The sequence below is a fragment of the Cupressus sempervirens genome, chromosome 10 (genome assembly GCF_028749045.1).
Source record: "Cupressus sempervirens isolate cs-2001-9-10 chromosome 10, ASM2874904v1, whole genome shotgun sequence".
NCBI lineage: Eukaryota > Viridiplantae > Streptophyta > Pinopsida > Cupressales > Cupressaceae > Cupressus > Cupressus sempervirens.
This window is the reverse complement of record NC_143127.1, coordinates 927297159-927315780: the sequence shown is the minus strand read 5'-3', so window position 1 is coordinate 927315780 and position 18622 is coordinate 927297159.

Below are 18622 nucleotides of genomic sequence, written 5' to 3'. Positions count from 1 at the left end.
CATGTATATAGAGCTTGCTTGAGCCCATAAAGAGCTCTCTTCAATCTTACACTTTATATTCTTCACCTGGAGCTTCATAACTAGGTGGCTGCTCCACATAAAATTCTTCCTCTAATACACCATTTAAGAAGATGGACTTCACATTCATTTGATACACCTTCCATTTGTATTGGACTACAATTGCTATGATAGCACACATGATTTCCATTCTTGCAACCAGGGCATATGTGTCATTATAATCTCTACCATACTGATCCGTGTACCCCTTGACCATTAAACATGCCTTATTCCTATCTAATTTTATTTTAGCATTGCACTTGGTCTTGTATACCCATTTCACTCTAATTACTTTTTTTTTGGGAGGTAAAGTAGTTAACTCCCATGTCTCATTCCTTTCAATAGCATCTATTTCCTCATCCATGGCAATACACCATTTCTCTTCATTCACAACTTCTTCAAAACAAATTGGATCACTATAAGAAAATAATGCAAAATTTATACTCTCACCATAATCTTCGTCGTACCTTTCTTCTTGGTATATCTCCCTTAGACTCTTAGTCTTTCTTGGCAATAGGGAGGCGAGAGTGGGATCTGAATTTTTAGGATTGCTACTACTACTATTTTGCATACTAGCTCGGGGTTTTCTTAAAGTGCTTGGAGCTATTGCTCAACCAGTTAAGGGTTGCTTCCCTTTTTGCCTTTTTTTGTAATCTATGTCTACCGTTCCATCATCTTGCTGATCACCAATGTCATCTTCTTCCTCTTCATAGTAGGCACTTTACTTGAAGTGCTTGAGGATTCATCTATTGAGCCATCCCATGACTGATTTTCAAAAAATTTCACATCTCTTGAAATGATGATCTTCTTGGCAATTGGATCATATAGCCTATTGGCCTTTGATTTTGAGTTGTATGGGTAAAAGCACATATCTGTGTCACTGTTTGTGATACAAAAACCTGTTTTGGTCAAATCTTAGTTCTCTATCAAAACTCAACTTTTTTCAAAATCTAAAATACCCTTTTATAGATCTCTGATTCAATATCATCATTATATAAATTTTTGAGTCTTTGTTTTAGTTATAATATGTTATAATCTCAAAATATTATAAGCTGATATTTCAACATTGTAAATAATGCTCCCTCAAAAAAGGGGAAAAAAATAGTAAATCATATCAAGAAAAGAAACAAATTATATTTATCACTAGAGGAGAGAATCCTCTTCATGAATATGTAATTTTTTTCAAGAAGGTATAGATTTGATAGGGAAGTTTTGACGAGAGGAAAAAACTTTTGGATTTTGACAAGGTCAAACTTGAGTACTTATAACAAAAAAAATATACATCAAAAATATTTTTTTTTTTTTTTTTTTCATGAGCTATACATGTCATCTATAAAATATTTTCAAATCAGAACAAAAAAAGATAATTTGCACATACTTGTTTGATGGGAACTACATCTTATATTTTTTACACTTAAAAAAGGGACTTCAAAATAAAATAAAATGAAAAAATTCTCAGTCAAAAAAATTATAAAAATTATAGGCATAAAATTCATACAATTTTACACATTTCATTAGTTTACATCATCTTCATATTTTAAACACAAATACTATTTTTTTTATCATTAATATTGAACTGTCACATTCTGATATCATGTTTTTTTATAAAAGGTGACACAAGTTTGTGCTTTTATCCCTCTATAAAGATGCACTTCACACCTTTTTCATCCAACTTTTTCCTTTTTTATTTAGGCACATGTGCATATGCTACACATTTGAACACTCTCAAGTGTTCAACTGTCCATCTATCCCTTGACTAGGCCTCAAGAGGATTTTTGTCACGAACTAACTTTGTAGGATGCTTGTTGATCAAATATACTACTGTTAGGTAAAAGAATAAATATGTGTCACTATTTATGATACCAAAACCTATTTTTGTCAAATCTCATTTCTCTATAATAACTCGATTTTTTTCAAAAACTAAAAACACATTTTTATAGATCTCATATTCAAATCATCATTATATAAATTTTTGAGGGTTTTGATTAGTTATAATATGTTATAATCTCAAAATATTATAAGTTGATAATTCAACATTTTAGAAGATGCTCCCTCAAAAAAGGGAAATAAAATAGTAAATCATATCAAATTTTTTTTTTAAATTGTATTTATCTCTAGAGGAGAGAATCTTCTTCACGAATATGTAATTTTTTTCAAGAAGGTATAGATTTGATAGGGAAGTTTTGACTGGAGGAAAAAATTGTTGGATTCTAATAAGCTCAAACTTGAGTACTTATAACAAAGAAAATATACATCTAAAATAATTATTTCTTTTTTTTCACTAGCTATACATGTCATCTATAAGATATTTTCAAATCAAAACAAAAAAATATGATTTGCATATACTTGTTTGACAGGAACTACACCCTATATTTTTTTACTGTTAAAAAATATACTTCAAAATAAAATAAAATGAAGAAATTCTTACTCAAAAACTTTATAAAAATTATAAGAATAAAATTCATCCAATTCTACACATTTCATTAATTTACGTCATCTTTGTATTTTAAACACAAATACCATTTTTTTTGTCATTAATGTTGAACTGTCACATTTTGATATCGCATTTCTTTATTAAAGGTGACACAAGTTTGTGCTTTTACCCTGTTGCTATAGCTTCTCCTCAATATTTAGTTGGAAGTCCCTTTGCATGATCTTGTTCTTTCTCTCAGCCACTCCATTTTGTTGTGGAGTATAACTAGTTGTAAGTTCTTTACTTATACCATTTTTCCTACAAAAATTTACAAACATATTAGAGGTATACTCCCCTCCTCGATCTGATCTAAGGACCTTTACATAGTGTCCAGATTCTTTTTTAGCCAAAGTTTTGAATTCAACAAATTTATCAAATGCTTCAGATCTGTTTTTCAAAAAATATACCCATGTCCTATGACAAAAATCATCTATAAATGTCATAAAATAAGTACTCCCCCCAATAGAAGTAGTTTGCATAGGGCCTACCAAATCAAAATGCAACAATTCTAATGGTGTTCTAGCCCTTCTAGAATTTTCAAAATTAAAAAGAAGCCTATGCTGCTTAACCAAAATACAAGCCACACACTTGTCAAGGAAATCTACTATGCTTGGAAAACCATCTACCATCCTTTTCTTGGACAACAAATTTAAACCAAAAAAGCCAAGATGTCCATACTTGAGGTGTCAAAGCTTGGAGGGGTCTCAATCATGCTCTTAAGAGTTGATTATTGATGTACTATTGTACATGCATGCTTGGGAGGTGCAATATTGACTTGAAAAGATAAACATGTCTCTAACCTCAATGAGAAGATCTAGTTCTTTGTCATTTGGACTGTTTCAAGAAATCTATTACTCACATCCTTCTCATGAATGGCACATTTTTCATTTTCCATTAGCACCTTGTATCCATTTTGAATGAGTTGTCTGACACTCATCAAATTATTTTTCATACCAGGGGCAAAATATACATTCTATACTTCCTTCTTCTCACCTTGCTTGGTGTAGACCATGATAAATCCTTTGTTCACCATGGGAATGGTTCCATTATTTCCCATCTCAATTTTATACTTAAAAGTATTATAAATGAAAGAAAATAAAATTTCATTGTACCACTCATGTGGTTGCTACAACCATTGTCTAGGTACCATAACTTAGGGTTGCCTTCTTCACCAATGTTACACATGATGAATGTTGTGGGATTGTTTTCATTTCTCATGTTTAGATAAGCCACATTAGCATTTTTCTTTGACTGATGACCTTGTTTCTTCCAACATTCACTTGCATAATGCCCATACTTATGATAGTAGTAGCATTGAACATTTCTCTTTGTTAGAGTTGTAATTCTTCTTACCTCCTCTAGAGTTGTTTTGAGAGATGCTTGCTCCCTCTTGGTTGCTTTCCCTTCCTAAAATTTTTGCACTAGCATTCCTTTGACCATTCCTTCCATGACCTCTACTTCTTAATCCTCTACCAAATCCATTTCTCCCTCCCCCTCTACCTCTTGAATCCTCTTGAGCCTTAAAAGATTGCTCTTGGGAAGTTGTTGTTGATTCGTTAATCTAGTGCTCATGGATTTGAAGAGTTCCCATCAACTCATCCATGGTTAATGTGGTGAGGTCCTTTTCTTCCTCTATTGTCATCACAAGATTGTCATACTTTTGAGGTAAACTCCTCAATATTTTCTCTAAAATCCTCTGCTCACCATAATTTTCTCCATTTGATTTGAGCTAGTTTATCAAAGTGAAGATCCATGAGCTGAACTCTACAATAGGTTCATTGTCCCTCATTTGAAGGTTATATAACTCTCTTCTAATCATCTATAGCTTTACTACTCTGACCTTATTAGTCCCCTCGAAGTTTGTCTTAATAATATCTCATGCTTCCATTGCATAATTTGGAAAGACTATCTTTGTTATTATTGCCTCAATTAGACTTAATGCCCTAGCATCCTTTCTGCTTGACTCCTTCAACTGAGTCTTTTGATTATTGGTAAGGGTAGCATACTAAGTTGGATCTGCCACATCATTGAACCCATTAATGACAAACTTCCACAAATCATTTGCAACCATTATGGTTTTCATCTTCTTTGCCCATGTATCATAATGTTGTCCATTAAAGGAGAGTGGTTGTTGCCATATCTTTCTTGCATCTCTTTCTATGTCAAATATCCTAGAAAACAAATGCCCTAACTCACTATGTATGTGGGGCCTCAAAGCTCTGAGGCCATTTTAAAATTAAATCACAACCATACAAATTTTGCTCGACACAAGAAGGTGTTGAGTGACAACTTTTCTCAACACCAATGAATGCTGAGTGATAGGCAGTGGGTGTCGAGTTAGCTTGGCACAAGAGAAAGCCAAGAAAACTCGATACAAGGGAAACTTGACACAAGTGTATGTTGAGTGAGCTTAGCAAAAAAGAATGTTTAGTGATCTCAGTAGCCACTTCAAAGTGGTGCTCGGCAAAAGAGGATCCTAAGTGAGCTCAAAAATAACTATAGAGATGGAACTTGGTAAAAGACTAGACCAAGTAAGTAGTATACTACACTTCCATTAAAATGTAGAGAGCTAAAAGAATAAACTTTCAACAATGAACTTCTCAAATGCAAAAACTATACAATGATGAAGAGACTTGAAGAACAATGAAGATATGTTTGTCTGCTTGCTTTCCTATATTCTATTCAACAACAAAAAAACTATTACAAAGTTTGGGAGCATTTAGATTCCACTAGAAAATCCTAAAATTTTCAAATTGGTAAAAACTTTTAACTTTTAAGTTTTAACTTATAGCTCTAAGGGTCTGTTTGGTTGCTAGAATATGATTTTAGGAGTGGCATTCAGAATCCTTGATTTGGGATTCTAGAACTTGAAATCTAGTTTATAGTTTTTGGCATTTGATTTGGGATTGTTTGGTTCACTAAGAATTTATTATAGAATACACATTTCCTCCATTTGATTGCACAGTTTTGGAATTGCATCAAAATGTAGGGAATTTCCCAATATTCTTAGTTTGAAAGGCTCTCATAGCAAGTGTGTGACCATTTAATCTTCTAGGCAAGTGCGTTTATGATAAAAGAGAGCTTTACTACAAGGTGTAGGCAAGTGAGTTTATGATAAAAGATGGCTTTATAGTAGAAGGGTGAATGCTTCAAGTAACCAAATACCTCTGCAATAATTAAGGAGCAAATCTCCTAAGGACATGAATGTTTTATTAGTTGGATCCACTAGCTATATTGAAATTTTTTTGTGTTGGGGTTAGTGAGAAGAGGTTTCAATGTCTTTGCCATTGCCAGGGAAATAAGTGGCATTGGGGGAAAGCTAGGAAAGTAGGAGATCAAGGAAGAATTGAAGGATGCCCAATTATGTTTTTCATATGTGACCCACATGAAATCCCTTCAAAAAACAATTGTTGATTAGGGAATTTCTGTCGATGTCATTATATCTTGCTTAGCTAGCAAGAATGACAGCGTCAAGGATTCATTAAAGATCAATTATGAAGTCGCCCACAACTATGTCAATAAAAGAGCAGAAGAGTGACAAAAATGGATAGTTTTGAGTAGGAAACCAAAATGAGTTGTGGCGGATACCAAAAATTATTGGTTTCAATAAGTTTTGAATGACCATTTTCTTCGAAATTGGAATTTAAATGGGTTTATCAGAAATTCCAAGTATTTGGATGGAAGATGAAATCCACAAAATGGAGTATAAAGAAGGATAAAAAATCCCATTTTTACCAAATCCTAATTCATTTTTTGCACACCCAAACAATGGATTCAAAATTTTTTAGAATTTAGAGTTCTGATTCCCTCTCAAATCCATGATCCAAATGGGCTGTAATAGCTACATACAATAATGCAAAGAGTAATCACTACTTCATAGGTCAAATCAATGATAACTTATAGAATGACAAAAGCGCACTACAAACACCAAGCTAGAACCATTCTGACTTCTAAAATCTAACTTGATTTATTGATCATTTTTGTTCTTTGCTCTATCCTCTTGCACTTCTTTGCTCTACTCTTTTGCAACTCTCTGATTTGATCAAATGAATTTGATACATTCCTTCTTTGTCTCTCTTCAAAATTTTTTCCCCCTCTTTTCAAATTTGAACTCACCTACCACAATGAATGTTTGATTGTTGCAAGCCCTTAGGGTGGTAGGTGGGTGTTTGGCTCTAGGGATAAACCTGCAACATTCAATATTTTAACAGTTTTAGACTCTTGGAGTGAGGCATAATTGAGACCATAACATGTGTTAAGCAACATTTGATTTACAAAATTGCTCGCAAAGTGAGTGTCACTTCATCTCTCTACATTTTATTTCATTTTCACTAAGGGCACATGACAGTTGTAATTTCATGTGAATTATCATTTTCTATATCCAACATTCCCAACTTTACCCTTCAGTTAGTGTAATGCTAAATTGAATTATCATTTCCAAATACATACAAAGAACGGATGCTATTAACACATTGTAAGGTACATATTCAAAACTAGAGAACAAATCAAGTCAGATGAACTTCAAGACATAATGTTCAAGGATAAACTAAGATTTATCCTCCACATTATTTGAAAACGAGGAGATTTGACAAGCAAAAAAACCCCTTCATAGGATGATCCATCTACTTCTATCACCACACAAAATGTTCAGTAGGCCATATGTTAATTTGACATATATTGGCATAATATTGTGAGTCCTAGACTAATTATTCTAACAAAATACCTTTAATTATGCATGCTTCAACATATCATATACCATCTCACAATTACATTTTTTGCTAAGAATCATATCATACATCACATTTTTTTCTATAAGTATTGAGTCATCATTATATCACAAATGTAACATATTGTTTTGTTGCCTTAGTGGGTTCGATCAATAGATTTGAAGAGGTGTATGGATATAATTGGGTCTTTGCATTACCCACTAATCTATGAAGCCCACCTACACTTTAAAGGCCACTTCTATGTTAAAAGGATATAGTGAAAACTATTGATGATAAGGGTAAAGATACAATGAACAAAATAGTACTGCACATGATTATAATAGACCTGAGATGCTAAAATGTGAATTAATCATCGAGAAATTGATTCCAATTGCTTCAACATTTCTTTTACATGTAAAAAATAGGGTGCAAAGATCCAACTAGTTGAGAAAAAGCATTGCTATGGAAGCAGGAGTTGAGATGTTTCTATGGTTTTAAAAGGACTATACGATGTCATGAACTTTATTGCTAAACTTAAATTTGTAATGGAGAATATTAAAATGTATCCACAAGATATGAAATGTTGAATTCATTAAGATATAAGCAAGTGACTATCATAAATAAATGATTGAATGTCATGAACAACAAAGTACAGTATACACAATTAGTAGAAATGATTGAAAACATGGCCTATCAATAAATATGTTTGAAAATAAAACTCACTCACTCTCAAGGGATTGACATGCTAAGAAGAAAATAAATGTGGAGAACTAATACATTGGTTCTAATTAAAATATCATCATGATATATAAAGAAATTATTACAGTCAATTGAATTACCCTAGTTTTTGTATCAATGAAGTAGAGCACAATAGATTCACAAAAAAATCCTATATGTTTAAGGGCATTCTCTTAAATCATAAGAATTGGATCATTTCAAATACCCATCAATTAACCAACTATTCTTGATGCACTCCACATCTTATTAAATATCTTACAATCATCTACGATATTTTGTTAATTCAAACAACACCCACATACTTTTTTATTACCAACATAACAATGTTATTGGTGAAAGCGAAAACTCACTAGTTTTTTGTATAGACTTGTACTTAGAAGTGGATAATGTTTGAAGAATATCAAATAATGTTAATATACCCAGTGAGGTTCTTCAAAACTTTATTATGAAAAACATACCTAAAATTAAGAATGATCCAATGGTTGGTTTTTGAGAAATGACCTTCGTAATAAGACTGATTTTTCTTAGACAATCAATTTCATTTTTCTTCAAGACTAGTCACTTTTAACTTCTTGAAGCACATTCCCAATGAACATATCATTCCCTACATATTATTGAAACATTCAAGATGCATTTTGTCCCACTTCTGTATAGATTTTGGGGACTTATTAAATAGGAAACACAAACGACTAAACATTTTGTTTTTGTCTATTGGATATGCTAGTTGAGGGTTACGACAATTTATAGATAGAATAAGATTGTTCTCAAAAGATTAATGAAAGAGCTCTCGTGCAATTACTCTCCCAAATCATTCCCAAGACATTAAAGGACCATTGAAAGTTGTTGTAACTACAAAGAGAATATAGGAAATTTGGAGGGAAGTAATCTTTTATTGCTTTGAAAACTTGATTATTCTAGCCCCTTTATGGAGCATTGGAAAATATTTTAAAACTGTTTCCTTGTGAAATGATCAAAAAGTATCTTACAATGCTTACTTGGTTGGCTATTTCCTTAACCAAAGACTTAACTTAGAAATCTAAACATCATCTTTATTACATTGGCATGGTCTTATAATATCTTATGACATAAAAAACATTATTAAGCTCCTATTTATTCCTTTAGTTGCTTACAAGGTTCAATTGATCCATATCCACGATTAAGGCATCATTGACAATATTGATTACAAATGCTTAATCATTATGATGTCTAATGGCTTGATAACCTAAATTACATAAGGAAATCATCATATAGGTCTTATTTTTCTTCATATTCCCTTAGACCATACATATGACTTCATTGTGTTCCTTCTTCTAGTGCTTTTGCACTAATTAGAACTAGACCAACTATATGAGAATTATTTTAGGTATATTGTTCTTATGTGTGCCTAGTTAAAGTACTTATGCTCAATTTTTCTTGGATTTAATGTATATGGGATATCCTTCTATTACCAATATTTTTGTTGGGCATTTATAAAAAAAGATGACTCTTGGCTATCATGGACTTTGAGCATAGTGAATTTGGTTTCTAAAATATTTAATCTTGAGGTTGGTAGGCTTATTATAATTTCTACAAAATTAGGTAGCTAAAGTTGGTGTTTGGATGGTGTGTGGTAAAATGCCAAAACCATAAAAAAAAAATCCAACCCTATAGATAATTATGTGGAGAAATAAAAACAAAAATTAATAGTAATATGTAAGAAATATGTAGGAAAAAATAGATAATCACTAGTATAAAATTCACCACTTAAAAAAGTAAGGAAATGTTAGAGTCATGAGATATGATTTCTGGCACAATCTAGTCTTTTATATAAGTGTTGTACTTGGATAATGTAGATATGGCATATAAATAATTGGTTATATTTTCATAAATTCAACATGAACAATGATGTACAAGCAAGGTAGTTCTTGACAATTTGCAATATGCACATGCCCATGAGATAATCACCATGATCACCATATATTTACAAAGATAAAGTGAGAAGTATGGTTTTAGTATTTTAGGTGCTAAAACAATAAAAATTATGTTGTGCCCGAAAAAAAATCATATTAAAATTGAATTACTTTATAATTTAATAAATATCTTCCTTATAGATGTGTAGTGCCAATTTTATGTATAATACCCCAAATTAGACAACTTTAGAAAATAAGTAATTTTTTAAACATTTCCAAGCTGAAACAATTATCACATACCTTAAGTGGATGCAAAACTATATCTGATCAACAAACACAATTTTCCATTAACTCATTTAAATCAAGTATGCAACTTTAGATAGTCATTTTCAAACCTTCATTATGCTAGTACATACCTTCAAAAGCCACATGATAGATGAATTTGAACAATGTGTGTCAAAATCTAACATACATCAAGTCTTATTTCTTATATGATTGGTCTAAAACCTTAGTTTTCAAAATATATTGATAAATAATTATAACAACAATACACAACTACTAAAATTGGTCTTTTTCTCAACTATAATAGTTACAAGCAAGGTACAATGCTAATGAAATGTTGATAGAAAATTATTTTAGGGAGATCTCTCTATTTAGAATAAGGTGAACTACATGATTCCATAGAGACTATGAATATAGTGATTTGGTGCGGATATGTTTCTATTCTCTATTCACTCTCTACATAAATATGTTAGAAATGTCTAGAATAACTAGGAGGGGGGAGGAAGGGGGGTGTGGTAGGGTGTCAATCAATTACTCAATGTCCATAAGAACTGATTGAAAAATCAAACTTAAACATTCATTGTTCTACATATCCTATCGTTACTTTATCTCTACTGAATATCGATAAACAAAACTACTAGTCATTCAGTATGCTAATACAAAAAACTTGTTGAATGTAAAACATGTAAATATAAAACACCACAAAACATTTAACACAAGTTTGACAGTAGGATTTTACGTGGAAACCCAATTTGGGGAAAACCACCAATAACATTTCACCACTCTTCTCACTCTTTCAAAGCGAGCTATGTTAGGAGCCAACCTTATTAAAGGTTACAATACACACTATTAAATGTGACCTATGTAGAGGATTTAATCACCCTATTAGGAGTGGCCTTGTTAGAGGACTTTTATTATTCCATTTTAGAATGTCACCTTGCTAAATTATTTACATAGACTATTAAGTCCTTCAAATTATTTTTAAGTCAACCTTTGATTAAAATGACTTCAATACAAACTATTTACCATTATTAGAAAGAATATTGTAGGGTTTTGACTTGTATCTTTACGAGTCACTTTTGCATGTTCAAATCATTGTTTGGCTCATGTGTTGATTCATTGATAAATCCCCATTTGTTAATTATGTCTCTTAACTTAATTGAAAACCCTTTATGTAGTCTATCTTCTCCTTCCATAAAACTTAAACATTCTACTTAGATTCACTTACCAAATTTCAGCAACTTTTGTGCAAGAATTTCTTTTTCTTCACTCTCAACTTTATTCCCACTTTCTTATTAGCTCTATGTCTCCTTCGGTAGGTAATTATGGCTTTTCCATCTTCCATGATCACCATAATAGGGTTTATGATTAGGTTCATTAGGTTCATTGTATCTATCCATCTTCCTTCTTTTCAAAAAAATTCTCATCCATCGAGTTTGATCATAGGTTTTTTACCTAATCCTCACTTTGAATTAAATGATCTAACTCATCAATCTTATGTTGAACATGGTTTCCATATCTAAAGAAATCAACAAAGAAGAAAAAGACAAGAGGCAACAATTTTCTCTAAAAATATGCAAATTTTATTCTCAAAAATTAAAAAGATAAGAGATCATTAGAAAAGGTATATCCTTCTAGAAGGAGATCAAAACCCAAAAAGGGGTAATCTAAAAGGTAAAATACCATTTAATAATTACTAATTAACTATTAAATATGAATGCATAAGTGCATAAAGTGAAATCTTAAGAAGGGAGTAAAGGTAATTTAATAAATTATATTAAATTAACCTTTTTCACTAACACCCCCCTTAAGATGAGCAATAATGTAGACACAAACAATGTAGAAAGAGAAAGGAAACTACAATGCAATGCAAAAAGAAAACTTGGGTCCTAGTAACAAGGCTTGATGACATACCCAATCAAAATAGAATCTCTATGAAATGAAGAAATAGAGAAAACCTAGTGGGAAAAACCCTACTCCAAAAAGAGATAGAAAATCATGCACAAATGAAATATCTCAAGAGAATCTCTAAAGACCATAAGTATAATGAAAGGCTCCATGATAGAAGCTTGAGACTCCATAGAACTCTAGAATGACATAACTTGTATCTTGATGAACATACCAATGTGGCTCCAATCTAGAGGATAGAAAGGATGATAAAACCCATGTCTGTAAGGTGCAACTAGAAGTCCCAGTTGATGCTCAAAGGAGAAAGCATGAGAATCCTAAAATGGAATCTCCAATGGAGGTGGGATAATAGCTATGTTGAATATATTATCTTAGAGGAGATGTGTGTCCTTTGATATATCGTCAACAATTACAGTAGGTAGCTTGATGACTAGAGTTACAATTATAGGAAATGTTCAAGAGAAATCCTATGCAAGAGATGGAATCTAGATAGATGGTGTAGGTATAGAAGTTATAACACTAGTTTCAAGAACAACATATAAGTTCAAGCAATTTGACTTCACCTCAATCGACTCTCATGAAGAAAGAGAGTGAGTCTCTAATAGTTAATATGGTGGACCAAAATGTGAGAAGGAATATAGGTGGAAAGCATGATCAACAGTTCCTATAGCAACAATATTGCATGTCTCACTATGTTTGACGTGCACTGAATCTTGTGCAAACTCAATTGTCTTCCCTGTGCCACTATATGTAATCTAATAAATAGAGAGAAGGTTAGAGGACAGAGATGGAACACAAAGTACATCATGAAATGTACCATAATCAATGTCAATAGAACATTTCCCACATATAGTCATAATAGTGTTATTTCCCATAAAAATGTGTAGAATAGGAGAAGTTTCAAAAGAAGAGAACAAATCCTTAGAAGATGTCATATGGTGTGAAGAACCTGGATCTAGTAACCATCTAGAAGAATGAGGAATAGTAGTTGCACATAGTGCATGACCCTTTGCTATATATTTTCCATCTGCCTAAAATGATGATGATGATGAAGTTATGTAAAGAGTAGAAGGAATATCATTGTTGCTCTTATGAAGGAGAGCTATCAAATCTGAAACCAATTTTGCATAGCCATCTAACTTCTTCTCATAGAAATGTGACTCATTATGATTAGGCTTATTATAATAAGCACACTTTGGTCTTTCAGGTTTTGGTTTACTCCCCTTAGGATGAGGTGGCCTTAATGAATTGTGACAACTAGAATCAATCAAAGACTCTATAGAATAAGATTTATGTGTCTTCTCCTTCGTCCCTAAAATGGTCAAGCTACCAATGCATAAATTTTTGAGCACATGTGAGAGAATCAAAATGAGAGAGCTTAGCCTTCTCTCAAGTCAAAAGATTACAAACAACCTTGAAGGATCACATGGTAAATCTATTACCCAAGGCATCTATGGTGGAGTAGAAGGTAGAAGCAAATATCTAAAAGTTTTCATGAAGCATAGAAATAATAAGATAAATGCACCCATTGTCAGTTTTGGTCTCCCCACAACCCTACAATAAAGATCTCTATTAATTAAATTTCATCAAGAAGTCATCAATGGAAGGGAAAGAATCTAGTCCAGGAGAGGTAAGATTTTCATCAATCTAAGGTGCCCTAAACTCATTCACTATACCAAAAAGGCCTTCAAGTTTGGTCCACATAGCTAGAGGGGTATTGCACCAATCAAGATGAAACTATAGACTATCAGATACCTATAAAAAAATCAACCCCATTACCTCATACAACTTGTTCTTATATTGCATGATCTCAAAAGGCCTCTAAAAAAACTAGCTACATGACATCTAATCAAGACCACAACCCTTGTGACCAAAGAATTTGTGTCATCAAGGTCTTCCATGTGTGATAGTTATAAGGGGTCAGAAGTTCTACACAAGAAGAGGGCTCGGTCATTGTTTTAGAAGGTGTTGGATTATTTTTTGTAGGAAAAAAAATTGACCAAATTCTTAAAGTACTACTTCCACTCAATATTACTCCAAAGTAATATGAGATCTAGAAGGTAGACAAAAAATTATGCACTTTAAAAAATATAGCACTTGAATATGTGTCCATATGAGCCCAAACGAAGCCTTTGAATTTGCAAAAAAAATGATTTGTAATTTTCAAAAAATGTTTAGGAAAATAGATTATAAACAATGTACATCAATGTGTAGATCATAGAATTCTACCCCAAAACAGAAAAAAAAAAAATTTTGAAGAAAAGAGTCTGTATGAGTGAGATATCATTGTTCCAAAATCACCTTTGTAATTATTTTTTCTAAACCAACACTTTTGCACATATAGAAATCAAAGATAAATACCTAAAAAATGTCAGATATGTCCTGTCAAACCCTCTTTCTTCTTTTTCTCAAAATACCGAACAAGCTACAACAAATTTGGCTCTAATAACATGAAGAATTTGAGAAATACACAATACAAATCCATAAAGCTTGATGAATAGCCTCATATAGAAACCTATCATAGACAAGAAAAAGACAAGAAGAGGTAAGGGTTTTCTCTAAAGATATGCAAATTGTAATCTCAGAAATGAAAAGGATAAAGGATAATTACAAAAGATCTATCCTTATAGAAGGAGATTGAAACTTGAAAAAGGGTAACCTAAAAGGTAAAATGTCACTTAATAATTACCAATTAATTATTAAATGTAAATGCATAAGTTCATAAAGTGAAATCTTAAGAAGGGAGAAAATGTAATTTAATAAATAAAATAAAATAAACCTTTTTCTCTAACAGATACAACAAACTTGTTGAATAGAAAACATGTAAAAATAAAACACTAGCGACATTTCACCACTTTTTCACTATTTTGAAGTGAGTTTTGTTAGGAGCCAACTCTGTTAAATGTTAAAATACACACTATTAAATATGACCTTGTTAAAATATTTAATCACCCTATTAAGAGTGCCCTTGTCAGAGGACTTTTATCATTCTATTTTAGAATGTCACCTTGCTAAAGGATTTACATAGACTTTAAAGTCCTTCAAATAACTTTTAGGTCAACGTTTGATTAAAATGATTTCAATACAAACTATTTACAATTATTAGAAAGAAAATGATAAGGTTTTGATCTGTATGTTGATAGCTACTTTTGTAGGTTCAAATAATTTTTTGGCTCATGGTGATTCACTAATAAGTCACCCTTTGTCAATTTTGTCTCTTAACTTACTTAGCAACCCTTCAAACAAAATTATGCCTTCTGCTTAGATTCACTTATCAATTTTCAATAAAATTCTCATAAGAACTTCTTTTTCTCCTCTCTCACCCTCATTGCCATATTCTTATTGCATCTATGCTTCCTTAAATAGGTAATTGTGGCTTTTCCATTTTCAAAGGTCATTGTAGATCTTAAGGTTCATGATCAAGTTCATCAGGTTTATTGTATCTGGCCATCTTCCTTTTTTCTAACTTCTCATCCATTGAATTCAATCATAGGTTTTATACATAATCCTCACTTTGAATTAAATTATCCAACTCATCAATCTTATCTTCGACATAGTTTCCACATCGCAATAAATCAACTAATTTGGTTGGAAATCATGATTATTCCTACACATTCAAAATATTTTTACTAGGCAATTACTAAGTTCTAATTCTCAATCACCACTTAATCACTCATTTTCTATAGAGCTCTTGGCTTGGCACCAACAAGCTTTCTCATTGGATACTAATGCTCAGTTAATACTAGATTTTCTGGCACTTACTAATGCTTAATTAACACTAGCATCACTCGACATTCCTTAGTCTTTCAGTCTATTTCTTGGTTAATCTTTACATCAATAATATAAACAGTTACTTTATCTTATCAAAGTACAACTAATCAAATTTTCATTGTAGATTCCTTTTCATAACTCAACCTTTTCTCTAGGTACTTTTATTATAAGAAATTTCCTTAAATCCTCTCCATCAATTAAAATAGATATGACATTTAGGTTAGTTGATAGGTCTTCATGGCTTCTAACAAGATCACAGATAGTTGTTGCTCTAATTATTTTGAAATTGTAAACACAAAAAACATTGGTGAAATCCTTATTGCATATATTATAAACCAAATAATATGAATATTATATTTAGTGGATTGTACATTGACTTGCAAAAGCTTATAAAGCCATTTGTTTTCCTATTCAATTAATTAATTTCCCTACCATAAACTATTCCAAACTACTACTATCATAATTTGAATTTTTATTGTTAAATCTTGATAAAAATATCATAATTTGACTTTTCTCCTACTTATCAATTGATGAGCTTAAGAGGATTTCTAATTAATGGTTCATAAGGCACAACGTTTGGTGAATGTTTTGCAATTAGTGGAGTTTCAAGTAGAGTAGGTTTAACCATGGAGGGAACTTTGTACTTAAGTGCACTTGAGCTAGTGTAGTACTGGGATAGGAGACCTCCCAAGAAGTCCCCATGCTTCACCTCATGAGCATCACCTAGATCCAAGGACTGCAAAGTGTTTCATTTATTATCATGAGAGATGGATTTGTGTGAATTAGTACTTATGAAATATGACTCAAATGAGCTTAACTAAAAAACCTACATAGTTAAATCTTGATAGGAATATGATAATTTGAATCGCCACTACTATCTCCTACTACTATCTTTACCACTAGTAAAGATACTCCTAACTTTCTACTCTATATGAAAATATCCCAAAGAAATAACATCATCTTTGATGAGGTATCTAATTAAGTAGTGTTAGATGTCTTTCAGATTGCAAGAAATATAAATAACACTTTGTTTGTTGCACCAGAGAATAATATAGTGATAAGAAGGAAAACAAAGCTTAATAATCAATTGTTGAGACCAAAGTTTTATTGAGACAAACATAGCATCCATAGGAATTGAACAACATGGATAGAATAGAGAAAAACATAACATTAACACATAAATACATAAATAATGATTTTATATAGGAGTCAAAATCTCCTACAGTAGAGACCAATTTATTTTATTCCATGTACACTTGATCTATATAACAGATGAAAAACTCTTACTTAAGTCTATGAATTGTATGGTGGAGAGAGACTTAATATTTTACTTCTTGTAACATCAAGTGAACTATAACTATTCTATTTCCATGCAAATATCTAATAATTATGATGAAACAAGTCTAACTAGTAGTCCCTACAAACTTAACTCCATCCAAACTTTAAAAAATATGGTGGTAGCTACATGATTAATAGAAGAAAACTAACTCTAATATCCTAAGATTTAGAATGGTAGACTAACCATAGAACTATTGAAGATTGATGTCATCAATAGCTCCAGATCCACTATATGAATAGCTCTAGATCCATCATTGATAACTCCATTTGTATCCTATCTTTCCACCTTCAAAACATCTTTAGGGAGGTTTGGTTTTAGTCATCTTCAAGTTTTAATATAATAAGCATACTATCCTTTAGCACATGCATTAGTTTTTCATTTCGTATATTTTAGCTTACTTTTAGTTTGAGTTTTTTAAACTTTTGTTACAACAATTTCTTCCATGACAAGGTGTACGCAATGTAAATGCATGCTTTCTTATGTTTTGCATAATAATTTGTATGTTTCAATTTTGAGTAGCAATTTAATATTTTAATAAATAGAGGTAGAAATTCATTCTAGTTTCTTGGCTACACAAATATTTTGATCACTATTTTTAATTAAAAGAAAATAGAGTTGTTTCTAGTTTTTTTTTTTTTTTTTTTCATTTTTTTTTTGAAGTTGTTTACTATTGCCCTTATTTCTACATTTTGTATTAGAGCATAAGGATCTTGGACACTTCGGAAAATAATTTTCAAATACTAGAGTTTGATTAAGTTTATTACCAATTTTGGTCAATCAAGATGAAGACATTTTTATTGGGAAATGAATCCAGATACAAGAGCCCATTGATTGGGATAATCTCTAAGCTAATGAAAGGAGATTAAAGATACAACCTAAGAAGAATAATGAAATGGCCTTATTTCACATTTAGATGGCTCTTGAAAATAGTTTTTCTCCTAGAATTATTAATTTCCACACAAGAAAGGAGGCCTAGAAGACTCCATCAGATGCATTATCAGATCAAGGTTATGAAGCTGCAAACCTTGAAAAGAGAATACATTAATTTGAAGATGAAGTAGAGAATGTGGGAGACTTCTGTGTAAGATTTAAGGATGTCATTCATAAAATGACATCTCTAGAAGGTATTGAGATCTCTAATTCCAAGATGGAATACTGTAGTAATTATTATGGAAGAAAGACAAAATTTAGCCACCCTAAAGTATGATGAGCTAGTTGGATCTCTCATTTCACATGAGGATAGAAGAAACAACAATTCTACTAGTATTAATGAGAAGGCTTTTTCTTCCCAATTGTAAATTTCAAAGAATGATGGTGCTATGAGAAGTAATAACAACAAAAAAGGCTAAGGAAGGGGTCAAATTAAGAATTATTCAAGAGAAATTAGAGGAAGAGGCAAAGGCATATTTGATAAGAAAGGAACATCCAACATTATCATTATAATAGGTTAGACATTTTA